A 27,248-nucleotide genomic window follows, 5' to 3' on the forward strand; every position below is an offset into this window, starting at 1 on the left:
CCATTCAAATCCTGGAAAACAACACAAACCTTCCCCCCCTCCCACGTTCAAACCTCTCACACACACCCGAAAGGTTATTTAAACAAAGGGGGGGGACCACGTGAGATAACCACATATCCATCAGCCCCCAAATTGCAGGGTCATCCAAAGAAGGCAGAGACTGAAAAACAAAAAGTTAAAGCAAGCCCCCCCCATCTGTACTGGAAGGGGATCGCCCCCCCACGCCCATTATTTCTCGGATCTAAAGTACTTTCGGTGACTGTCCCCTCCACCACGCTGGGCTCAGAAGTGCCCGGTCAGCCTGGCCCAGGTGCTAGGAGGGAGCGTGGAGGTGGGGCTGGGTTGCGGGGAAGTGGGTAGGAGAAAGGGGGCCAGGGAGAGGCATGGGGCCTGCGCCTTGGACTCAGGAGGGTAATTTTAGACTCTCCCCCATTGTCCCGATGTAAGCCTTTCAATAGGTGGGAGCTCAATGCTGGAGAGAGATGGCAGCACGTCCGTTACAAATAGGTAGTTTTGTTTCTCTTGTTGTCACTACACGGCGCCAAACAAAGCCCCGGCTAAGTTTACTTCCACTCTCTTGTTGGGATCTTTGTTGCGAAAATGCACTTGACTACAAAGCGAGAAAGAAAAGAAGAAGATGAAAAAGGCCAAGCCTCATGCCATTTCTGTTCTATGAAGTGCTCCAGAGGCTTCCCCCCTCCCCCAACCTTCCCCTCCCCCTCGCCCCCGTTTTTTCCTGCCACTGCAAATGTAGCGATTTGTATCCACAGGCACGTTCCGTTTGTTAACTCGGGAAAATTGATGATTTTCTTTCCCCGATCCCTCCGCGCCCACTTCCCCCCTTCACGCCTTTTTCGTACCCGTGCGGGTGTGAACGTTCTGAATTCAGGCTCCTCAAGTCCAATCGGCTAAATCTGCACCCCGCGCAGAAACAGACTTTTCCAGCTTTTTAAATAAAGTTTGTTTCAACTAAAAGCATTGGGGGAGTGGAGGGCTGAGGGTAGGAGAGGGGGGCGAGCTCCCCCCATAATAGTAATTTTATTTGACTCTTTAGAGAGACCCACATATTGTCAAATAGTCTATATTTAAACTGTTCATGGGGTTAAACCAAATGCTGAAAGAATGACTTGGAAACACACACACGCACACACAATGAGACATATCGAGAGGCTGCGCTGTACTTTCTGAGCTGGGGGTTTCAGGTATGGGACTGCTGCGCCCCCTACTGGTAAGATTGACCTCCCCGAGAATGTCCCTTCGTTTACTTTTCAAATTAAATGTTTTGAAATAATAAAGGGAAAGGAAAGGAAAAAAAACCGGAACCAAATAATTACATGTAATCTAAGTAATAAATAAAACCCAGCAGTACGAATGCATCTTTTTATGAATTATGCAAATATAACCTATCAGAGTTAATGTGTTTAATTCGAAAACGTACAGCTAGCCCATAGAGTGATAGGTCAAACCATAGAAAAATAGGTGCACATGATGAGATTCAAGATATAAACGAATTCTGATTCTCCAGACACTACCGAGGGCACAGCAACTATTTACTTTGGTCTGCATTTGATAACATTATTCCAAAAAATCTTATGGATAATTAAGTTTGAAAAAAAGGGGGTAGGGGTGGGTGGTAGTGGTGTTTGTTTATCGTAATACATTGATCACTGATGGTTGGTGTTATACAAGCCAGTCTTGTTTTTATGCTGTGCTGTAGTTATAGAGGCAGAATTGGTTGTAATTTTGTGTGTGTGAGATCCTCAGCCGAGGCAACCCAAGGAGTGATTTTACACATAACTAGAGCATATATTTGTGCCTGAACTCTATAACAACACAGTGAAGAGGTTAAAGTGGCTGGCTTGGCTCTTTCTTAATTGCATTTACCATATAAATAAGGTATGGAAATACCTAACAATTGTGTTATCATGAGTATTTACAGATTTATTTTAATTAACGGTGTTTTACTTATCAATGCAATAACCTGTCTCTGGCATATATGCATAATAATGTGCTACAGAAAATCAGATACAAGCTATAGGTCTTTCAGAAAAATTCCCCAGTTTTGTGTGTGTGCGGGCCCCCATATATCGGGTTACTGGCTATTCCTTTAAACAATATAAAAACCATGAAATCGGAGTACCTCAATCTTAATTTATTAACAACAACAAGACGCTATAGAAGAACACAAGGCATTTTAAAAGGAAGGCCTGGAGAAGGCTGGCTTAATATGAATGGATTTAAAAATCGTTGCCTTTGGTATAATTTATGGAAATGAAAAGTGCTTACGTTAAATAAATAGTCTGCAAATGTTCTCAGCGATGGATTGTAAAGCACAGACACGTTTATTCCTAGGTTATGAGTCTATTAACAAGAAAATGGATGTTAACGACTTGGATTTTTATTTGTTTACTGTTCTGACACCGGCTCTACCCACCCATTTCTTATAAAAGCCCTGAAGATACAACCTATCGTGTTAACTGTACAAGAACTAATACCTACATATTATTTTTGTACTGACCCCAGTAGTAACAAATCTAAAGCAAACTATTAAGCAGTCTTGTGGAGATTGAAGATTGCAGCTCCATTTTTTGTCCTTAGCTGCAAATAGAGGTTTAACTTGCAGTAATTAGGTGAGAACTAGCCAAGCATCTTACTATTATGATGCTTGTTAAAAACGCTTCTTTTCTGCATCTGCATTTGAGTGTGTTCCCCTCCAGTCTTAATCTTCTTATGGAAATGAAGGCGAACGGCAGGGAACCTGCAGAGACTTAGAGAATGTCCTTGTTAACTGGAATTTCTCAGCATTGCTAATTAGCAGAGTTTGACGACCACCAGTATTGGGGAAAGCTCTGTTTAGCCACTCACAAACCCTTCCGAGGAAGAGCAGACTAATTTTATTTTGTAATTAAAATCTGAAAAGGGCCCTATTTGACAGTTAGGGCTATGAGAGTTTTATCTCCCTGTGAAATAATTACTGCCTTGATAACTCAATTTTCTGCAAAATGTCAACTGTGAGCTCCAAAAGTTTTAATTTCATTACGTTAAAAAAAATATCTGAAGACGGGAAAATGTACAGACAGATCCCCCCGCCCCATCCCCTTCTAATTCTGGAACCAGTTAACTAGACAGGAGAAGCTAAAGTTAGCCAATGGAAGTTTTACCACGTTCACTATAACCCAATCTATCTTCAGTGACTTTAAAATACCACATGGCAAGTTGTTGTAGTGCTGATGAGTAAAAGGTGCGGGGGGGGGGGGAATATCCTAAAACATTTTTTTTTTCAGAGGAAGGTCTCCCAAATAAGAACACCAAGGAAGGTTCAGGCCAATACGGATGGAGTTCTGTTAGGGAAGCTTTGTTCACTTCCACTCATTAATAAGGATGGGGTTGGGGGATCATTATCCTGTACTTTAGATATTACAAGTTTGAGTTAAGCTGATTAACCATTTTCTTTAAATACCGCGATGTCATGAAATCTTAAAAGTATGATATATTATAAGGAAAACAGACATTTTTGTGCATTCCTTGAAGCAACGGATTATTAAAAAACAACAACTAACAAAAGCGTCTAATATTTTGTTTACCTTGTTAATTTTTCAAGCAGGGGAGCCCTCGCAACCTTAATCACAATCTCTGAGCAATCAAAGGCACCGGAAGAAACTTCAAAATTTGCGTTAGAAATGACCTACATTAGGGTGACACACCAGCACCCTTCTCTTCAGTCTGACTCCTGCTTTCTAAGAGATTACAAACCCACCCCCCCATTTTCAAAATTCTACCCCTAGCCCCGTGGGTAGCTTGTTTGTTTCTGGAGGGAATGAGGATGCGCTGAAGGCGAATTATTTGGAGGGGGAGGGAGAGAAGGGACACGCTGGAGCAAGCTTAATCCACACTGCTTACATTTTAGATATTTTTTGATTATTTAAAACTGTTTAATCTGCTTTTTGTTCCTGTCTGTCCAGCAAGCAGCCCGATTGTAATGCTCAGAAGTGGTATTATATGTACAAACGAACAAGGGTGTGTGTGTGGGGGGGGGGGAATGACAAATGTTTCATCCAAACCCAATTTCACCCAATAATTTCATTCAAGGACTCTAAGGACCCTTGAAAGCTGCGGAATGCAGAGCAAGCTCCGCATTCCTCCCTCGTCCCCTCTTTCATCCTAATTCTCACTAATGAAATCTAAAAAAGAGCACACGTGCGACGAAGAGGAAAAACTCACTATGTTGAAAGTGCTCACTCCTGCGAGCATTCCAGTTGCGACAGCTCAAGAATTCGTGATATACAGAGCGATCAGATTGCCTGTGCTGGGAGTTTGGGACTAGAAAGCGATTTAATTTAAATCCACTACCAGAGGTTCCAGACGCCTCATCTGCCACTGGAATTTATTTCACCGCAACGCAAGTTGCCCATTACAAACAAACACCTTACACGATTCGGATTTGATATTAAACTTGCGTTGGACACAAACAACCAAAGCGCTTGAAATTTAAAAAGACCCTTTCAACCAGATTTCTTCCTTCCTTTAGCGGAACAAGGAACAAAATAAAAAACCACAAAGCCTGGATATAATTTAAAAGAAATAAAATACAAGATCAATAGACAAGCCTACTCACTCACTTACTCACACTCTTTCCTACACACACACACCTGTAAGAATAATTTTCAAAGGCATCTAAATAAATATCCTACCGGTTGACCAGACACTCCTATGCTATTTATCATAACTAGCCAACAGCTTTCTTAAAAATCCTTGAGATTTTCTCCATTCACCTGGGAGATAATATTTCCTACCCACTCTTTCACTAGAAGATCATAATTTTGATCCCATAGTTACTTATTCATTCCATAATCCTATCAATACAACAGCCATCCAGCACCAGTATTCATCGTAAACTCACAGGTTATTGCATAATATAAACGAGAGAAAACATAGTTGAGTGTAGGCTCTTTACTGTATATATATGGACCCCATTTAACAGGATCCTTTTTGGCAGTCCATTTAAAGTTATCTTTCCTTCCTAGTTTTATAAGAACAAATGAGTTTTCCTTTCCCCATTGTAACTGAATGAACTCATGTATATTAAACACAAAAACCTCTCCTGGAGAACGCTAACTGCTTGATTTAAACCCACAAAAGCAGGAACATTAAGAATGAAAGGTTTCCAATTCCTCTTTAACTCTCCTGGTATTGAAGAAGATGGAGGATGGGTACATTCTCTGAAAATCTCAACAGCTGGGCATGGATGTATCCAGTCCAAATATATTGTCCGTTGCTTAAATTTGGGTTTGCGATTTATTGTATTTTCTACTCTTTCCCCAGTTTTATGGAAAATGCTTTTAAACTCTGTGTGTCATTAGGACCAGGCATGGGATCAAAATCAAATGAGGTGTCCTTTGGACCCAGTACAGTTTTGATGGAATTTTTATGGTTCTTCCATTGAAATCATGACTCCCAAAGAAGCTCGTACAATTTCAATGGAAATGTCTGAGGCACAGCCTGAGGTATTTCAAGGTTGCTTTTCTCCTCAGTGCACCGCAACGCACCCTGGGAGCCTGCGGCATGGTTTGAAAAAGTACATGGTTAAAAAAAAACCCTTCCAATGATTCACAGATCACTGACACGATCATCCATAATGCAACCAAGACGGTGCCTTTTATCTCGCTGCGTTCTTCATAGTCCTTAATTTGGGGATCATTGACAGGACAGACGATAATGCCTCTTTCAGAACTGTTATGATCTAGAATGACAATCTCTGCATCTAGTGCATGGGTTTATTGACACCATAAGCTCATTGTGTCAAGTTATCCTTGTGATTTCAGAACTCTCCAGCGACCGACTAGCGATGGATTTTAATTCACATTATAGACTAGCTGTCTTTTATGTAAACTCATATTTAAGGAGTATTTAATCTGCAGAGCATACAGACACATTTCCCATTTATAAAGTGCCTTCCATTCAAGGATCTCAAAGAGCTTTAAAAATATTAACTAAGCCTAAGAACCGTATGAAGTAGCATTCCAAAGAGGGGTCCAGAGAGATGAGAAGTAATTTGAACAAGGTCACCAAGCTGAGGATAGAATCCAGAAGTCCAGACACTTTCCGTCTCTTGGTCTAACCCCTCACCTCTCTACCTTCCTTGCTTGAAGAAGACAAAGTCTATAAAAGTGAGGGCCCTTGTTCCAGAGCGAGGCCACAACTACCGGTATATATATATGAACAGAGGTAACAACCGAATTATTTTTGCCAAACAAAATGATCTGGACATGGAGCTTCTCTGATTTCTGTAACTAGAGCTGTCCGATTTAAATAAACAAAAGTCCCAGTGGGTGAACCACAATACTTATGTGTCGATTTTAAGAGCTTAGCACCTTGAGTCAAGATGCCTTTCAGACTTACAAGGATGCCCTAACTCCCACTGAAGTTAATGGGGGTTTTGCAGTGAACTGTACAGTGAAGGGCGTTTCATCTGGAGCGACATACACTGTCCCAGGTCTTTGAGTGATACCGATGAGACTTCCCAGATATGGTCCACATTGGCAAGGACGAGTGCTCTGTGCATGGTTCTCACATGAGGCTCCGATATTCTCTTTGCACTAGCAATGCAGGAGAACAGAGAGGATGCGAAAAAGCCGGATGAAAGTGAGCTTTAAAGTCTGGTCCTTGGGAATTTCTTGCCGTGCCACAGGAAGGGGGCTGAGAGAGAAGGGTTCCAAGAAACAGTAAGAAAAAACACCCTTGGAAACTGGCACTGAAAGTTGGTTTTAGATTGTGTTCTTACATTAAGTTTTCAGAAACAGTGGAAATCAGGATCCCTTCCTAACTCCAAAGGAAAAGAAATATTTTATCTATAACACCAAGAGGAGACTAATAAATAGAGATTATATTTATAGCACCATTAGTCCCAAAGCGTTTTCCAAATGTAGGGCCCAACCCTAACTTAATGGACCTACTCGCGTGAGTAAGGCGTTGCAGACTCAGTCCCTCAACTGATACAGACTATGTATAGAAAAATCAAACTCTAAAAAACTAAATTTGGTTAAAGCAATCACTCCTGAGTGGTGATTTTATACATCAAAATTTTACTGGGGGGCGCGGGGGGAGCAGTTTATGGCCCAGTTATAAACCCCCTTACAATAGTTCTTTGTAAGGGGGACAGTAACGGCACTTCTCATAGAATTGAGTTAATCATTCACTTTTCAGTGAGAGCTATTAACATTTTTGTAAACTGCCTCCTGATGTTAAACATTTGGATATAAACTGCTGTGATTTTTTCCCCCATTTCCTGCAATAATGGTCACTGACATATAATATCTCTGTTTACAGCTAGCTTGATAGCTCTTGACAGATTTATATAGATCTGTGCCTATATCTTTGCTTAGTTAATTTCAAAGTTACACACACTCAATGCATGCTAAGAAAACAGTTCGCAGGAAAAACGAGAATTCCTCTGTACCGTGCCTTTGCTATTGTTTATAGAAAATACGTCTTTATTTTAGGCACTCTAACGAAAACTGCTTTACTAGGCTTTCAAGCGGAGAGCAAACCGGGGGAAAAAAACGGATAAAGCATATTCAGTATAATAAACACTCACTTTTTGGGGGAGATGCTGTTCATATACAATAGCTAAAGTGAAAAGGCTTATTGGGAGACCAACTAATGCAAGACTCATTCAATTTTAAAACTGCTGCCTTATAACTTTGCTCCAAGCTGCCAACTGGAAGTACAAAATAACCACAATTTCGCAGAAATAATTTGGTTTCAATTAGTGTTTCTTCTAAAATGCAGTACAAAAAAAACCTGCATCGGGGTATTACTGCTCCTTGAAAATACAATAGTTAAATGAGTTACACAGAGTCCTACATCAGTCAAAAAGTTGGGAGATAATGTGGCACTTTCCATAGATTTTGGTTAATCTTTTCAAATTATTGAGGATTTTTTAATTGACAAATCAAAAGGAAAAATCATGTCTCAAATGATACAGTTAAATTAGCACTTCTTCCTCAAATGTATACAGAGTGATTTGTATACAGAGTGTTAAATTCTAAATAAAAATATCTGCCAATACTGGCCTCTTCTAAAATATCTTGAGATGAAAAAGATAGCAAATGCATATGCCTATTAAAGCTTTGAATTTTATGATATAATTAGAACTATTGGATATCAAAATCATTACATAATTATTAATTTGTTTAAAATACTAGGAAATGACTTTGTGTTTTAATCATGATCTGGTATCCTAATATAGAGTATCAATTAGGGTATGTAGCGTTACTGCAACTGCACAGACACTCAGGTTGTCAAAATCTGTCTGAGTTAAAGCAACATGCAGGAACTAGAAGTGCTAAAACGAGTGTTTACAAATACACAGAGAAACGTTTTTGTTTCATTTACAGTTAGTATTATTATTATCAATAATAATACTGTATATTTATGAGAAAATACACACAAAGAGTAGGCAAACTCCTTTTAGCGATTTCTGGTTTGGATTATTTGTTCACCTTGAATTTTCAATGATTTTCCATGTACCCTTTAAAAAAAAGAATCCAAAACTTTTTTCGGTCAGTTCTCTAACCTTGACTTAAATCTCTTTCACATCATCTAATTTTAATGGCCAGTGTATTTTATTTTTTCAAAGTTTTTTTCTTTTTTAAAGGGATGGAAGAGCCATATAAACCCAGATAACAAGGTGCTTGCTGTTCCCATAACTGGCACTGCGCAGCTCCCACCGTGTCCAATAGGGGGCGCTGAGATAACCTGCTCAGCGCCGCCTCACATCTGAGCCCGGCACCAGCCCCGGACGAAGGGGGGACAGCTTGGAAGCTTAGCGGGGTCGAGTACAGATCTTTAGTCTTCATGGATAAAAAGAGATTAAAGGCTAAATTCTTTTTTGTATCAATTTTAACCAACTACGAAAATGTAGAGCTTTTATCCTTTGATGTTTCCTAGAAAGAAACTGTTATATCAGTTGAGAAATTACATCGTTTCAGAGCCAACAAACCCAGTCATGGAGTGGTAAAATAATTTAATTAAAACGTAATAATATGAAGACCCGATTTTCTTTAGAGGTACTTAAAAGCTGACACAAGCAGCCTCCCCTTCCCTTCTGCCCACTGTTTCAAATGTTTTCTGAATTGCCATTACATCTGATTAATTATTTTTAAAAAAATCAAATAACTCTTGATTATGGTTCTTATTTCATGGTTAATAAGTTTTGGGGTTTTTCCCCTTCTTCTTCGCCCCCCGTCTTTCCTTTATATTATTCCTACAAATCTACTCTAAAGAGGCAAGGTACCATGGCAAAACCAAATCATTTAAAAATAATAAATCTACACCTATTTATGGCACCAAGACAAATAAAATTGTGACTGGCTCACTATTCTTCCCCCCCCCCCCAACTCTTCACCTGTATTTAAATAGCATGTCTTTAATTACAGCAGTTGGGGATGTATGAGGCTGAAATGAAATTAGCAGTCATTACCAGTCCTTTAACTCTGTGGTGCTTTTGATCAGCACTAAATTAGCTTTCCAGTCCTAACAAAGGCTCTATAGCAAGCAGTGGGCTGTAAATAAGACAGCTCGACCTGCCCTCAACACCTTTTCTCTTGTCAATCACAGCTCTATCATTCAGCTCAAGATTAACCTTTATCTATCAAATTCTTTAAAAAAAAAAAAAAATCAAAATCGCACAACTTTGCTAGCAGCACCTAAAAAGAGCTTCCCGCGAAATGGTATCATAATTAGCCAACATGTCAAAATCTGCCCTTTCCAAATCAATTGTATGTGTATTAGGAGGCAGTATAAGATTCAGGTAGTTACATGTATTTCTCTATCACTTCCTCTGAATGGCCACCCCTCATGCAGTGATCTGCTCACGGAGAATCCCCGTTTCTTTCCTGCCTTCCAAGAATTATTTTAGAGCGCCTGTTTTGGAGGACCTGGGATGGGGAGATATCTTAGGCTTTTTGTAAAGGCGTTACTCTGCTGAAAATAATCAGTTTGCTCTTTGCAAATCAGCAAGGGGGGAAAACAGCTGTCTTCTTGGTATGAGTCAGGTAGAGGCGAATCTTCAAGTTACCATTAGGGGGCGCGAGAGAGCAGGTTCTAGCTTGATACAGCTGGCAGTTTGCCAAGGAAGCTAGCCGCTGCAGCATACTATACTTCTATATTCTCAGGTAATATCCCCCACCACCACCCCCGTGTATTCCCCTCCACCACATACAACACCCCTTCCATGTAAGTGTCCCCAAACGGCAGCTATTTCCCGGAAACTAAATGATCAGAGCATCAAATGAAGCAGCCCGATCTCTAAACCGGTTCCTTCCAGGTATATGCACATTCTACAGTTTTGATCAAGTTCCAGCCCAGCCTTCCTCTCACCGTATCCCGCAAAGGGGTTACGCCAAATCAGCCAGCATCGTTTTAAACATCCAATAGGTGGAAAGCTGACTACCACCTCTCTTTACTCAGAGCTGAATAGGTCACAGAGCCATTTGCGCCACATATGGGGGGGGGGGGGAAGCTTTTGCAAGGCAACTAGTTTTGCCTAGCATTCAGGATGCAGTAAACTAATCCACAATTTCACTTGAGCAAAACTCAGGCGTCCACATGCCATTCCCAACGTGTAATGGTTCAGCCTCAGATTTGCCAGTTACACGATTGGTAAATAGGGGTATATTTCCAGATTTTTAAAGGTCTCAGGGAAGCGGGGGAGGGAAGAACCGTGAATGTCAAAGTTCTGTTGCAGCTACTTACATGTCCATGCCAGATCAGGGTGTTGTCTAGTAAGCAGTTTGATTGGCAGGATAAAGCGAAAGTCCGCGTGGACTCTTGAGTTCTATTCAGTCCCGGGGGGTTGATCACTTTTCACCGGACAGAGGCAGTTGAAGGAAGCTTTCACGTGCCCTTCTCTTCTCTTCTCCTCCTCCATCCAGGACAGAGAATGAATCCATTTCGGTTTTTCTTCCCCCGGCTCTCCTTCCGTTTGCCTACACATCCTCCAAATCCTAGCCCTAGCTTTTAACTGCGGTCCCTGGAACAAGAAAAAAAAAATCTTTTATGGTTTAAAAAATCCAAATGGCTGATGTGTGTGTGTGTGTGTGTATTATAAGAATGCACCCACAACAACAAAAAAAGTCACTTCTCTGTCCTCCACCGTGAAGCAGAATAATAAATAATAATAAAGCTTTATATTTTTGCAGTGGGTATTCAAAGATAATTTGATGCCATTGTTTCTCCTACAGATGGTTCTTTTTAACACAATAACACTGCTCTTTGTGCGTACTACACACAATAAAAATCGAAAGCGTTCTCCTGAATAACCATTTTGTTCTCGCTTGTATAGGGCCAACAAAAGCTACCGTGAGGTAATGGTTTCTGTTTATTGAAGCCATAGAATAGCGGTTTGATAAAGATTTTTTTTTTTATATAGGAGGGGAAAAAATAAAGACCTCACAAGGTCGAACTGATCTCTTCATGTTTTTATTAATTAATTAATTATTATTATTATTAACATTTTCACCAGTAGATCTATTTCAGTTGCAGCTGCAGGGTTTTCCCCCTCGAGTACTAATCAGCCCAAACAGCTGTTTATTTTAATTTGGGGAGATCTGCAGTTGTATCCCTAGCTAAACATCTAGAGTTTACGAGAGAGTGGGGCAAAGCAGCACACAGGGGAAGGCATGTCAAATGAGTGGCGGAGAAACCAGGCTAAGGAGAACCTATATCTAATCTTATCTATCTGTGTGTGTGTGTGTGTGCGTGTGTCTGTTGTTTTTCAATCTGCTGTCCACGCATACAAAGGCATAAACTGGTCCTAACGGACATCAGGATTACAATAAAGTATTTTCAATCATGTTAATAGGGAGGCATATATCTATTCCCACATTCAAGCCTTGTACAGATCCCCCACTAGTCTGATTAAAACATGACTTATTCACCATCAAAGTTCCTACCTCCTCTCAAATTGTTTCTGTAGCTAAGGATAGTTAACTAGTCCCTTTCTCCGGTGCCTTAAGTTAACCTTGAAGTGTATCTCAACCACGAGAAACTGAAAGTTAAAATGGATCTAGGTTGCTCTGGGATCTACCAGAGTTCGTTTCAATGGCTAACTTCTGCTTACTAATGAATATATTAGCAACACTAACCATGATATTACAGGGAAACACTAGGAGGCAGTTTTTTATTTGCTTGTAAGTTGTTTCCTAGGTCAAGAATTCTGCATGCTTAAGTCGCCTCGTCACCTAATTTTTGGATTGGGTTACGGCTGAGGTCTCTATCAAGGGCAAAGAAGCCCCAAAGCAAAAGAAAGTGCTTAGACAATAGGTCTCTGCGGGAAAGTTGTTAGTCAGTGCCTGTGTTTGTCTACCTTTCTATAGGAATTAATGCCCCAGCTCTCTGTGCCTCTGTAGCCCGGACTGACAGTAATCCACCTCCGTGACTTCTGCCCTTCGTGTCTGCAGAAAACTAGGCTCATTTGTAGCACGACAACGGCCCAGACTAATGACTTTAACCTTCAAACGTTCTTTAATTAGCTTTTTCAGCAAAATAAAAGATGCTCAAATGAGCCCTTTGACGAAAATGACCTGCGCCTTCAAACTCCACTTTCCCTCTCGGAACTAAAATGTTATTGGTTTAGAACTCAGCTAATAAGGGATTATTTGCGAACTGTTACTGACACGCCAATTAAAACTTTGCCTATGGAATTATGGAAACACAGAAAAGCATCAAAACGGGAAATTAAACTATCTGCACGCGGCTTGTTTGGCAATAATCCGTTTTAGACCTTGGGGTAAACATCTTAGCACCAGCTTGCTCAGAACTAAGAGAGGAAGACGGAGCGGAGCAGTTTAAAACTAGTTTGATCAGTACACGCACCTAATGAGAAACGTGGCCTGTCTCCCCAATACTGATAAAGATTACTACTATAGAATCGTGACTTCAACAGTTCAAGAGTTTTAGATAGAAATTTAGACACACGTCCACATTTATGTATTACACAGATTCTCAGAGGGTCTGCGTTGCGAATGCATAGGGATAGCTTTTCTTTGACCAGCGTAACACCTATACGTTCATTTACACATAGCTTCGATCCGGTCACCAGCGGTTGTATTTCGCTGAATCGCATGTGATTTTGCAATAACATTTAATACTACAAGAAAAAAATAATGTGAACACAACAACTCTAAAGTGCACGAGGTTAAGAAAATAGTGCAAATACTTCACTGATCTGTAAAATTCAAGAAGTGATTGAGAACCGTTATTTTATTATTCATCCCAGTGAAGGAAGTAGTCTAATGGCAGAGATGGCATTTTTTTCTATCTACAAAGGTCCTTTTGGTTAACTTTGACTCAGACTCTGAAAGCCTGATTATCTTATCGAGGAAACATGATTCATTCACACAAAACCTCCTGTGACTCAGATATTCAACGTCGTGGTGAGATGCTGTGTACAAATCTTGGTAGGAGTTAACAGGAGAATTCAAAAAGCACTCCAAATAATTATGACAAAGAGATCACCAGAAACGTAGGCGGGAAATAGGAAAGCATCTCTTTAGCCCTAAGCACTCATTTGGTTTAAATCTCAATTTGTACATAACCAAAAATGAAACCATCAGTTTGTAAGGACAGGGATGCTGCAACTGATAGAGGTATATCAATATATAATACTTTCTGGAGAAGAGAACAACCACAGGTTGGATTGGCTTCTGGAAAACAGGTCTCTCCATGTATTTTCATTCCCCCCAGCTCAGGTTTCTGGCTCAGGCACACGGGGGAAGCATTCACTGCGAACTAAAGTTTGTTTCCCGTCCGCTGCAGCGTTACCAAAGAATTTACCAAATCTTGGCTTTTACAGCGCGCGATTACTAACTCGTAATAACCCCGCGAACCCAGGAACGCAAATAAGACAACAAGATCACCCCAAGGCTGCCTTAAAAATGTTACACGTGCAAGCCCCAAAGAAACGAAACATCTGTTTCATATTTGTGCTCTTTGCCTTGCTTGAATAGCTGTGAATGAAGAGTGTCTGCCCAATACCGCTCAAATGTGCCAAGGGAGTGAATAGAACCACGGGGGGCTTACCTGGAGTGAAAATACTGATCTCTAAATTAAAGGATGGAGGAATGTGTTTCTGTAACTAGTTCCCTGCACAGTTGCAGGGTTTTTGCACGGCTATCACGGGGTTATTTATGTATTTTTGTGTAGTCTCTCGGTAGTTTAATCGAACTCAAATCCACAGGCAAGACTGTTCTATAAAATCTAGTTCCATCGCTCATCTTTCCACGGGGAATTAAGCTGGACGTTAAACGGGACAAATCGGTCATTATTTTTAAATGTGGGTCGGTGCCAAAGGGGTTGAAGTTTAATACCAGCGGATTTCTCTTTTAATCGCAAGGTGCCCATTGGATCTCCGCCATCCTGGGCATTACACAGTGCAACCAAATGCAGATTTCTAATAGTGCGGTGTGAAAAGCCGCTTTTTTTTTTTTGACTCGTGATGTGCAACCGAGGGGGCAGCAAAATAGCCGGAGGGCACAAAAGTGCAGGGGAATTTGGGGCAGGCTGGACGGCTCTCTCCCTTCCCGAATTTGCGGATCATCCTAAAGAGTTTTCCAGGAGCCCACATGCAAAAGCAAATCTGCATGATGCAGAATGACGCCCCAGAGTTTAATTTTAAAACTTCACGTAACATCTCGGAGGGAAACCGCGGAATTACTACGGTGCAACTTTAGGGCGAGACAAAAGAATCCAACTTTCCCGAGCCCGCCCTCAACTTTGTAAGCACAACGTGGTCCACCACTCCTATAGGGATTGTACAATAATTTGGACAGCACGTGGGGGTGAGATTTGCAGCCAGACTAGGAGCTGTAAGAGCAGCTTGTGATCAGATAACATGATTAGTCTTAGAACCCAAGGCACCTAAGACTCTAGGCATTCTGGAGCAGAAAGAAGGGAAGATAAATACTTGACGTCCAACCTAACTGTACTGGCAGCCGTTTTAAAATATGCCAGTGATAAATGCTAAGGGAAAAGCATGATCCAGGGCCAGATCCTGCCGCCTATATATGCCCGAGTAGTCGATAGTCAGGCTAGGAGCTCATTCACTACTTCAGCGAGCAAAGATTACTCAGGTGAGTAAGGGCTACACGCTCGGATCTCCAAAGGATTAGTCGTTATAACCCGCACATGTGTGCGGTAGTAAGATTCAGTATCAGAAATGGGCCGGTTTCTAGGCATTTTTTCCACGCTGAAGTTCACATTGTGTTTCAGAATGGTTTTTTTACAACATCCACCTTCGGTTGTGTGTTGGAGGGTGGCTTTCAAAATGCTGTCATTAGCACGATTATATTTATTTCCTTCACTTTCACAGGAGACCGAGAGATTAAAAGTACTTTTAATTGCATAAGCTAAACCTATAACTTGACGGACTGCAGCCGAGTGCCTTAATGCTGCTTTCCAATTAATGTCTTGAGGTGCTTAGCGAGACATTTTTTTTCACAGATGGAAAAATGAGCCCCAAATGCTCACTTCCAGTCCTTCTTAGTTCACTTTTCATGAAAGTAGCGCACAGGTTTCCAAAGAACCGCTTTGTGTGTGCGTGTGTGAAAAGACACAATCCTTGGAAAGGTCATAAAAGCCCCCCCACAATCCTATAGTGTTAACATAATATTTGTGAAATACCGAGGGCGCCCTTTTGTCCTATAATATGGCGGCAAAAATTTCCAACAAATTAAAGGTAAAGAACATATACAAAAGCAGCTTTTGTGGGGCTGTCGGTTTGAAGAACAGACAAGTCTTTCTCCGGGTAGAAACGCAGAGCACAATTTTAGAAGTATTGCCCGAAATAAAGCAAAGTGCAGTTTTTTTTTTAAGGGTTTGGTTTTCCCCCTGATTGCTAGGACATACCTGAGAAGTCTCATTCTTTTCTTACCACAACACATTCTTCGCTACAAAAAGTCTTGCCACCAGTTGCTATGGTTAGCTATAGTGTCAAATGTACCATTAAAGAAATGTAGCCACTTAACTACAGCACAGAATTTCTCCTGGTAGAAAGACGAAGAGGTCCAGAATCCTCACATATTGTTTAAGCCTTTTAGCAAAGTCATTCAGGTGCGGGATACCTTTATATACCAGTCTCTTTAGATGTCAGATTCTTGTTTCTTTAGATATTGCACTGCGAATGGTTGGGCTTGTTTTGCAAACTAATAATCCGCTAAAGTTTTGCAGTCAGTGAAATTATATTGAATGAATTCCTATAAAGGTCTGCATTAAAGAGATGCTCCTTAATAGACTCCAGAGCTGTGTACGTGTGTGCATAGGCAAACACTCGTTATATATTGTATATATCACATACACAATATACACTAACAGAATCTATTATGATACATATGATATACAGTATTATACATAGGAAATATATACATATATACACATCATATATGTATACAGTACATACACATGTGATATACATATATATATGGAGTAGATTATTATATATTAGCCAGGAGGAAACTTTCCCCCTAGAATTTGCAAGGAAGGATCACACCTTAGTTGGAAGTGGAAAGCATTCAATTGGTAGGGTCCTATTTGGCCCTTTTCTTGATCTGTCCACCCACCTCAGTTAAGTGAGAACCACAAGGCAGAGAGAATTCTTTCACAGATGTTTATCTCTGTGGTTTCATATAGTCTCCCATCATCAATATCCCATTATAGGAACGTAGATTGACCTTTTACATGGATCCCCTAAACCAGGGGTCAGCAACCTTTCAGAAGTCGTGTGCCGAGTCTTCATTTATTCACTCTAATTTAAGGTGTTGCTTGCCAGTAATACATTTTAACATTTTTAGAAGGTCTCTTTCTATAAGTCTATAATATATAACTAAACTATTGTCGTATGTAAAGTAAATAAGGTTTTAAAAATGTTTAAGATGCTTCATTTAAAATGAAATTAAAATGCAGAGCCCCCCAGAACAGTGGCCAGTTCCGGGCAGTGTGAGTGCCACTGAAAATCAGCTTGTGTGCTGCCTTTAGTACGCGTGCCATAGGTTGCCTACCCCTGCCCTAAACATTACATGCGCCATAACTGGCTGCTTGTGAAATTCAATTGGAATGTCATGCACCAAGCCCTGTTGTTGAGAACCTCTCCTCATGCTTGCAGTCAGACTTTTCATTCTTAGTTTTTCAAGGACTGGGTTTTACATCCAGACACTACAAGGCCAAGAATAGCAAACGAGGACTGAGCACCTGTCCAGCATATTGTACACTGCTTCCCTCCCTCTTTCCTTCAAACAGGTGAGACACCAAATGGGAATCCTGCTTAATGGTTTGAAACCCTCCATCAGTGTTAATTGTACAGTAGCAACTTCCCAGTTCCTGATATGTCACGCTATCCAGATTACAACTGCTTCAAAGAATATTTGATAATGGAGACTGAACAATGTGCAACCATGAGGAGGCTCTCTAAATCAGGGCATGGTAGGTGAGGTTTCCAATTGAATTTCACAAACACACCGTCTGGTCAGCAAGTCATGGCTGCATACAATGTATAGGAGATTCAAATACAGGATCAATCTATGTTACTATAATGAGTAAATGAGTAAAAACAAAGGGGATCATAGCTGACACTGAATTAACCAAGTATACCGTGGGTTAGGCATCAGCCACTGCTGTCAAATGCAAGGCACAATAACCTAGGAGGAGGCAGCTATACAAGAGCAGATGACTGGAATCCAGAAAACCCCAATTAACCTCATTACTTATTACAAAACTCTACTATTTATAGTCTGATTTTCCAAAAAGTTAATTTAAAAAAAAATCTGTTGGACTATTATATCACATGTTTTGCTCAAATCACTCAAATCAGCATTGCCCTTCTAAAGGTTAGAGGAATGTATTTTAAAACATTCATATATTAAATAAATATGTATTGTTATTTTAATAGGCACTGTGGATAGTTTAATTTGTATCTGTATTAAATTAAACATATGGTGAACAGGGTATAATAGATTTTCTATAATTTAGCTGCCAAAGTGGCAACAGAAGCCAGTTACTCTCACCAGCAGACTTGTCAGTGGTTTGTTTACTAGCTTATTTGAATTAAAATAAAGCTTCGCTTCTGCTGACTGCACATCATTATCTATGAGACCATAATCCTGCTAGCAAATCCTATATCTTCCAGAACTGGCTCTTTTGTTTGGGATTACTGAGAGCTTAGCCTATAACAAAGAGGAATAAGGCATCCCTCTCATCCTGGTAATTAAGTGTGGGGAGTAATTTAGAAACAAACCCAGAAAGATGTACAATTTGGAGTTATATTTCTATACAGAATTGAGGAACAGGAGAGGCCAAACACTGATTATGTTAACATAATGTTTAAACTATTAAAGTACTGTACTACAGGAAGCCAGCTTTTAAAAATTATTAGCAACTACCAATAAAGTATTAAGTTGCTTTACACAAGAATGTATTTTTTTAACCTATCTAAAGGTATGTTGGAAAACTTGGATGGGGCTTAAAAACTGCAGGCTATTTAAAATAGTATATTTTATATATTATATATACACTTACAAACACCTTTTACATCTCATTGAGTAATTAAAGAACATAAGTTAATGTGTGTTAAGATGGTATTTTATTTTATAAAATTCTGCAGCTGATTAACCGGTTTTTAATAAGAATATTGTTTAGGAGACATTTTGAGCACACTTATTAAAATGCTGTATTTTCAAACAACAAAGATATGTATTTTCTTTTGGATAAATAAAGAAGTGGTTCGAAATTGTCAGCATTTTACACCCATCTTGGAAATAACCCCAACGTTCAGGAAAGAGAATGGAGTATATTTTAGCCAAAGCATAACCAGACAGTCAGTCAAAACTAGATCAATAACATATAGATTGTGCGACTCTGGGTACATTCCTGTAATCCTGTTCTCTCTCTTTCTGAAATGTTATACATAAGTTGTAGAATTTTACAACTAGATAATGAAAAAAAGGGTGTGTGTGCTTGGTACTACATAGATAAACAATGCCTATTTGCAGAAGACAAGTAAAAACAGGGGTTGATTTATGAAAGTCTTCAACATTAATTGTCACAGATGGGAATTCTGAGGACCTCTGTGAGACCAAACCAGGCCCTAGTGAATTATAAAGCAGGTCCTTAGACTTTAAAAACATTTAAGCAAAGTGACAGTTCAGAACATCTGTTAGCCTTCTGTCTGAGTATACACTGGATGTCATGGAGTGCACAGCTGTAGCCATTTTCTGTTCCTTTTTGCCAACATCTGTCACAGCAGTACAGTAATATAGGTAATTATCAACACCTCATATAAACTGCTATTTTAATTTTTTGAATAAGTAAAATTAGCATTATAGCCTTTTGCAAAAATAAAGTAATAAACTAGAGAAGGATATATATTTTTCCCTTTAAGACTGAATGACAGATCTGATCACTTGGAAGAGCGGAAATTCAGAAAAATTCTTTGCAATAAATAAGGGCCTTAGGGTAACAAAAAAGAATTAGGTGAGACCTAAAGAACAAGTTTAAATGCTCTTTCTCTCCCACTCTCACAACATCTGAGTCTCATCTGTCATAAACAAAGAAGATCAGTAATAGAAAAGGATAGGAAACCACTAATCATCTATGGTTTTCACCAGGCAAAAGCAGCTGTCAAATAATGTATGTTTTACCATGGTAACAAAGTCAAAGGATCATCAGTACCAAGCAATTTTACTGTCAATTGGTCATTCTTCTTCTCAACATCTGCAATAAGAAAAAAGATCACCTTGCAATGATGCAGAGGGCTTCCATCCTCCTGGCCAGTGATGAACTGGGCAAGGTAATTATCAGCAATACCTATCAGAACTGAAGCACACATTCCAGAAACAACTGAAGAGAAAGAGTATGGTAAGAGAAAACCTTCAAAAAAGTAACAAGCCATAAAGCCATATTTTCAAGATCACATCTGGTAATTTCAAATAAGAAGATATGGAGATGCCATTCTTATGGGCCACTGCCAATTACTGAAGATTGTATATTTCATCACAAGCAGCACGGCAAGGCTTTTCAAAAGTGACTAGTGATTTTTGGATGCCTCAGTTTTTGGGTGTTGAACCTAAGACGCATTACAGAGGGCAGGTGCCCAGCAGTTTTTGAAAATTAGGCCCCTTTCAGGTGTCTCAAGTTGGGCATCCAAAAATCAAAGCACTCAAAATCATCAGTCACTTTTGAAAATCTTGGCCAACATGTCCAATTTTAACTAATGTACTAGATAGTATTTTAGTTGGCAATACACAGTCTGGTCTTGGAACAATAAGGCAACGCTGTCAAGCAACACTTCTGGAGAATATGTCAGTTTGTAAGTCTATATGTGAAGAACGAGCCTCGTGGCAGAAAATAAAACAATGACGTTCCAGACAGATTTAATTATCTAAACATGCAACGTAATCTTAACCAACTCATTACACTCCCTTTGTTCACACAACAAAAGAACAACACTTTTGTTAAAAGTTGTAATTCCAGTATGTTTTCTAGTATGTTCAAGACTGGGAAGTGCTGTCATCTCTTTTTAGAAAGATGAAGTGTATGGCACAAAGTGGCCACTGATGTTCTCTATTTAGTTCCTGAAGTATAGTCTAGATCTAAAAGAAGGCCTGCAATTGCTAGATCCACTGTGCCATGCACATTCTAAAACATCAGCCCTCGATAAGAGGAAGGAAAAGGCATTGGGCAGGAAGTTTCTGAAGTCACATAGATTTCACGTTTTGAATTTACTCCTAAAAAGGGGGACTTTGAAAGAGATGGAATGTTGTCCAGATTGAGAGAGGGGCTCTGCAAGGAAGTCAAAGGGAGATTTTTTGGTGGGAAGGGGGAGAGTGTGTATTGATCTATGAGAAAAGAAATAGCAAGGGAAAAGAAACCTAGAAAAGAGAGAGGAAGAGAGTGTGTGTATCTGAGGCCACGTCTACACTATGGGATAATATCGAATTAGCTAAAATCGGTTTCTTAAAACTGATATTATAAAGTCGAGTGTGCACGTCCACACTAGGCACGTTAATTCGATGGTGCGCGTCCATGGTCCAAGGCTAGCGTCGATTTCTGGAGCGGTGCACTTGGTAGCCCGTTCGTAGCTATCCCATAGTTTCCCTCAGTCTCCCGCCCTTGGAATTCTGGGTTGAAGGGCCCAGTCCTGAATGGGCAGAAATCATTGTCGGCAGGTGGTTTGGTACAAGCCTCACCCCTCCCTTTGTGAAAGCGCAGACAACCATTTCGCCCTTTTTTCCCTGGTGAACTAGCAAACGCCATAGCACAGCACTGGACCTGCTGAGGATCAGTTAATGCTATCGTGAATGTTGTCAACACTCGCGCACTCTATGCTGTCTATCGCTGAACCATGAACTGCAAAGGCAGAGGAGAGGAGGAGGCAGCTACGGCAGCGCGGGACGCAGAGCGATGAGGACAGACACTGAATTCTCCAACCCGGGGCCCCTGCGTTTTGGAGCTACTGCTGGTAATGGGGCAGCTTTCTACCCATTGAACGCCGATTTTTGGGCAACGGGAACCAAGCACAGACTGCTGGGACCCGCTAGTTTTGCAGGTGTGGGACGATTCCCCGTGGCTGCAAAACTTTCGCATGCATAAGAGCACTTTTCCTTTGAACTTTGTGACATGCTTTCCTGCCTAAAACGCCATAATGACTAAATGAAGGCAGCCCTCAAAGTGGAGAAGGCGAGTGGCAATGAACCCTCTGGAAGCTTGCAACGCCAGACAGCTACTGGGTCAGTCGGAATCATTTGAGTGGGCAATTCTGTGGGGCTCGTGATGCAATAGCCAAGCAATCTTAAGCTGCTGCTACAAAAGGTTGTGACACTCTGGAACGTGCGAGTGATAGTGGATGGTTTGCTGCAATGGGATTCCTAACTGGGCGGGGTGGGGCGATCAGATGAACCTATCCCTGTTTGGGCCCAAGCGCCAGGGCACCCAGTACGTAAACTGGCAAGGGTACTTTTAACTGGTGCTGCAAACCTGAATGGATCACAGGGAGTTTCACCAACCATCCATGTGGGATGGCCAGAAGAGGTTCATGACCTCGCGTCTTCAGAAGACTACTACTGTTTACAACCGGCTGCAGCAAGGCAATCTACTTTCCAGACCAAGAAAATAACTGTTGGGGATGTGAAATGCCTGTCGTTATCCTGGGTTGACCCAGCCTACCCTTGATCCATGGCTATGAGCCATACACAGGCGCTTGGACTGGTCAGGAGCTGTTTACTACAAGGCTGAGCAAGCTGCACGGAAATGTGGTAGAATGTGCATTTTTGTCTGTTTAAAAGGGGAAGTGTGCACATTATTACTCGCTCAGAACTCAGCCAAACCATGTCCCGTTTGTTATTGCTGCTTGCTGTGTGTTCACAATCTCTGTGAGAGTAAGGGGAGCACCTTTCTGGCAGGGTGGGAGGCGAGTGCAAATCACCTGCCTGACGACGAGCAAGCAGAGACCAGGGCGATTAGAAGAGCACACCAGGAGGCGGTGCACATCAAGAGAAGCCTTGAACAAGTTTCAATCTGGGCCAGGGTACGGTGTGACTGCGGTGCTTTGGTTTTCCCCTTGATGAACCCTCGCCCTTGATTGACTCATTCCTGTAAGCAACCCATCCTTGCCCCTTTCCTACAGCTTGCTGAAGGAAATAACAGTCAGTATCGTTTAAAATCATCGGTTTTTCCTTTCTAAAGGTCATTCCCTGTAAGCAACACCCACCCCCCTTTTGGATGTATTCTTTATAAAAAGTAATTATAAAAAGAGCAGAGAATTATCAAGGTATCCTGCTGCTGTGCTTTGGGAGAGGGATAGGGGGAAGGAAAAGGCCAATTAAGCTCATTTCCAACTAATGACAGTTTTGCTTGGAACTGTCAAGGGGTGGAGTGGTGTGCAGAAAGCCTTCCCTCACGCGTTCTTACACGTCTGGGTGAGGGAGATATGGAACGTGGAGCCTTTGGGGTGTTGAACATGGGCTTGCAGCGGCAACTCTGTAAAGCCGCTGCTCTTCCGAAGATCACCACGCGTTGGAGGATATCATTGAGCAACGCAGCGCAGCGCAGCGTAGATTCGCACCGGAGTGATATCTTCCCTGCTACCCTCTCATTCGAGCGTCTCTCCTACTCTCCCGTTCACTCCGCATCTTTCCTGTACTTTGCTACGCACATCCCTTCGCACTCATTTCTGATGAGCGTCTGTCATGCTTGTTATTCCATGATTTTCTGGAAGACATTTCATTCGTGTTCCTTCCTCTCCGCCTTACTGAGCCTAAGACTTTGGGATTGGCGTAGGGAGGCCGGACACCTGGCGTTGCATGGGGAGGGAAAACAGGGAGAAAATATGTAACAAGATACTTTTACAGAACAATGCTTGTACGTTTCACAGTGAATAACACTATGCCACCCTTCCATAGCACACGTGATTTCACTACAAAGGTCGCATTTTGCATCGTTTAATATTGAGTGCCTGTGGCTCTGGTGTTGCAGATTCAACAGACGAGGTCGCAGGCAATCCCAAATTAAGCTTCCATGGGCCATGGTAAGGCTTTCTGTTTGACTTTCTCCAGGTTCATATACACAGTGGAATTATGATGCCTTGTTCCTGTTAAGAAGGAACCAGCAAACCCAAACCCCCTCTTTTCCCCTGCTCCGCCACCAGCATGGCTGCTATCATGTAAGGATCATGGTAATGAATTGTGGCTGGTACCCTGGAAGATTCCTGCTCGCCAAAGCTGAGAACTCACAGCGCTATCATTCCTGCTCCCTCCACCACGACCACGCCTATTGCTACGAGCGAAGGAAGGACTTAGCGCGCTGCCAGTAGAAAAGTGCGCCCTACGTGTCCCCCTATTCCAAGATACACGAATGATTCGCAACTCAGGTTACAAGAAGAGAGATATATCCCGAGGATGGCAGAACGTATGTTCTGGATGCCAGCGGTCACCTGGGCCATACGCGCTGTGCTTTGTGAAGCATGATTATGAATTACTTGCTACAGCATGGCGTGAAAAGTGTCATAACAATAGGGGACCAATAGGGCTGCCCTTGCCCAAAAATGTTCTGCAAAGCTTTTGAGTACTCTCTTCGAAAAGCGATTCATAGATATTTTAAAGGTACACTCACCAGAGGTTGCTTCCATGCTTCACTTTGTCTGGGCTTGTGCTTGGGAAGGGCTGGGACGGTATATCTGGGGTCACCAAAAGTCTTGGCTTTGGGGCTAAAGGAGTACTGTCGTGCTCTCAGTAAGCTCTTCTCCTCTTCCCTCTTCCTCCTCATCTTCCCCTCTGCAGAATCCTCATCATGGTTTGATATTACACCCTGACCCGCTGAATCCACGGGCCAGGGGTGGGGTACTGGTTCGCGCAGCCCCTAAAATTTGCATGCAGCTCAGGCATAGAAGCGGCATGTTTTTTTCGGACAGCTCCTCCAGACTTTCCGTTGACCTCTCTGTTCTGGTATGCCTGCCTCACTCTTTCGCTTTTAGTTCTGCACTGCACTGAGGTCCCTCCTGTGGCTTTTCCTGTCATAGACTTTAATTACTTTCCAAATTTTTTTCATTCTTCGTCTTTTTGAACAGAGTTCTGTTAGCAATGAATCCTCTACCCCATATCTAGCGATCAGATCCAGCTCCTCTTGTGCGGTCCAGGTGGTGCCTTCTTTTTTTGATTCTCAAGAGACTGCATTGTTACTGTGCTGATAGAGCTGTGTGGTCACTGTGCTGATCAGAGTCCACGGATTCTGGCCAAACGGAAATGGAATTCAAAAGTTCGCGGGGCTTTTCCTGTTTACCTGGCCAGTGCCTCAGAGTTCTGATTGCTGTCCAGAGCGGTCAGTGTTGCACTGTGGGATACCTCCCGGAGGCCAATAACATCGACTTCCGTCCACACTAACACTATTCCGAAGTAGCAATATCGATTTTAGCGCTACTCCTCTCGTCGGGGAGGAGTACAGAAATCGATTTAAAGAGCCCTTTATATCAATATAGAGGGCGTTGTAGTGTGAACGGGTACAGCGTTAAATCGATTTAACTCTCTTTAAATCGATTTGAACGCGTAGTGTAGACCAGGCCTGAAGTAGGTAGTCAGGAATTAGCACCAGTGGACAAGTGAGAGAGTGAACCTTTTGAGAGTGTTTTTACAGGGGTGTTGTTCTTTCCATATGTTCCTCTTTAGTGGTCTCTTTATTTTACCCAGCGTAAATGTAGCTGTAGGAGTTTATATATAAGGCAACGCTCAGGACTTGCTTTAAATTTCTGGACCATCTAGCTAGGTCAGTAGTTCTCAAACTTCATTGCATCATGACCCCCTTCTGACAGCAAAAATTACTACATGACCCCAGGAGGGGGGACCAAAGACTGAGCCCGCCTGAGCCCTGATGCCTGAGCTCCGCCACCAAGGCGGGGGGAGCTGAAGCCCAAGGGCTTCTGCCCTGGGTGGGGGGCATGTAACCTTAGCCCTGGGTGGTGGGGCTCAGGAAGGGTGACTAGATGTCCCATTTTTGGGGACTTTTTCTTATATAGGCACCTATTACCCACACCCTGTCCCGTTTTTTCACAGTTGCTATCTGGTAACCCTAGGCTCAGGCTTTGGGCTTTGGCCCTGGGCCCCAACAAGTCTAATACCAGCCTTGGCGACCTCATTAAAATGGGGTCGAGGCCCACTTGGGGGTCCTGACCTGCACATTGAGAACCCCTGAGCTAGGTTGATCTTGGGACCCACAAGCCCAAATCTTATTCTCTCCCCTGGATCCTCAGCATCCTTCCCTCTCTTCCCCAGTTACCCAGATCTCTGTTCCCTTTTCCCAGGTCTTTCACCCCTCTGACATCCTCAGGTTTCCCATCTCTCTTTTATTGACTCCTCAGCACTCATTGCTTGGCTCTTGTCCTTCAGCTTTCCCTCTCCTCCTCTGTTGCTCTACACACAGACACAGACAAACACAGGGCAGTCTTGGCCCTATTTCATACAATCTGGGGCCCTGGAGAACAAAATTCAATGCCGGGGACCTTCTCCAGCCTGGGTTCAAATCCCCATCTGTGGTTTTTGTGGCTCCCCAAAAAGCATCCGCGGAGCACTACCATCCTCCCAATGAATCATTACCACTGTGGTTTCTTTTGCTTCTCTTTAGCGACCATGCGGATGGATGTTTAAAGGGATTTTGTCAAGTTAAAATTAATATTGTAAACATTTCTTTCCTTATGTTACTACTATCATCTTTGATTTCAATGTAAAGATTTTAAAAATACTAATTTATTTTTCACCATTTATGCGTTTGTTCACTTTTTGCATTCCTCTCCCTTGGTTAACAAAAACAGCCCATTTAGTTCCACTTTTCTTTATAGGAATTAAGTTTCTAGTCAATTGCATTTTCAGGTTGTCATCTTCAAGTACAATAATGAAATGTATGGATTATGAATATGGCAAGAAAATATGTTTCTGTTTAAAATGCTGCTTCTACTGGTTTTTCTTTTAAAGACTGAAATATTTTTAGTGTTCTTGTTTTATTAAATTTAATATTTGAATCAAATTTGATATGACAGCATACCTTCAAAAATCACAGATCTTCTTTTTAAAAAAATTCAGGTGCTAATGTTCTTTGACTAATATTACACACATTATCCTCCTCTCTCAATAAAATTATCATATATGGTCCCATCACCGTAGCATCTGAACACCTGATTCAAATGTCTAAGGTTGTGTGAGCTATTGCACAGCACATAATAGGAGATATGCATATAGTGAATATGTGGGCAAACATATCTCCTATTATGTGCTGTGCAATAGCTCACACAACTTAGACATTTGAATCAGGTGTTCAGATGCTACGGTGATGGGACCATATATGATAATTTTATTGAGAGAGGAGGATAATGTGTGTAATATTAGCAAAGAATTTTAGCACCTGAATTTTTTAAAAGAAGATCTTGATTTTTGAAGGTATGCGTCATATCAAATTTGATTCAAATATTAAATTTAATAAAACAAGAACACTAAAATATTTCAGTCTTTAAGAAAAACCCAGTAGAAGCAGCATTTAAACAGAAACATATTTTCTTGCCATTTCATAATCCATCATTTCATTTTATTGTACTTGAAGATGACAAACCTGAAAATGCAATTGATAGAAACTAATTCCTATAAGAAAAGTGGAACTAAATGGGCTGTTTTTGTTAACCAAGGGAGAGGAATGCAAAAAGTGAACAAAACGCAGTAATGGTG

At 41.4% G+C, this 27,248-nt stretch overlaps 1 long non-coding RNA gene across 3 annotated transcripts in view; it reads right to left on the minus strand.

Moving 5' to 3' along the window:
* LOC116826897 (uncharacterized) overlaps positions 1-27,248 on the minus strand; it is a 419,533-nt gene that overhangs the window by 29,939 nt on the left and 362,346 nt on the right. For all 3 annotated transcript variants that reach the window (XR_004374171.2, XR_004374170.2, XR_004374169.2), the window contains one exon: positions 10,756-11,032. This is a non-coding gene — a long non-coding RNA (uncharacterized LOC116826897). The remainder of the gene's footprint in view (positions 1-10,755; positions 11,033-27,248) is intronic.

Source organism: Chelonoidis abingdonii, chromosome 8, assembly GCF_003597395.2.
Source record: "Chelonoidis abingdonii isolate Lonesome George chromosome 8, CheloAbing_2.0, whole genome shotgun sequence".
In the NCBI taxonomy this organism is placed as follows: domain Eukaryota; kingdom Metazoa; phylum Chordata; order Testudines; family Testudinidae; genus Chelonoidis; species Chelonoidis abingdonii.